Genomic DNA, 338 nt, shown 5'->3' on the forward strand with positions numbered 1-338 from the left:
ACCGTTCCCCACATCCCCACAGGCACGCAGGCAGACCTGCCTGCATTGGAACCGTCCACCCCGCCGCCGCCGCCCGCCCGCCGCTCCCTCCTCTCCCGCCGCGGGGCTGCCCGTGCGCTCCAGCAAAAGCCGCGGCATTCAGCGAAGTTTTTGTCTTCCCTAATCTCCAGAGTTTTGCGCGTATGTGTGTGTGTGTGTGTGCCCATGCACATTGTGTTTTCTCTCTCTCTCTCTCTTTTTTTTTTTTTTTTTTGTCCCCCTACAGCCTGCTTTGCCAGATGGCTAAAATTTGCCTCTCAATAGGGTCGGAGGCTCCAGCAAAAACAGAAGGCAAGAAC

Source organism: Aquila chrysaetos, chromosome 10 (genome assembly GCF_900496995.4).
Source record: "Aquila chrysaetos chrysaetos chromosome 10, bAquChr1.4, whole genome shotgun sequence".
In the NCBI taxonomy this organism is placed as follows: domain Eukaryota; kingdom Metazoa; phylum Chordata; class Aves; order Accipitriformes; family Accipitridae; genus Aquila; species Aquila chrysaetos.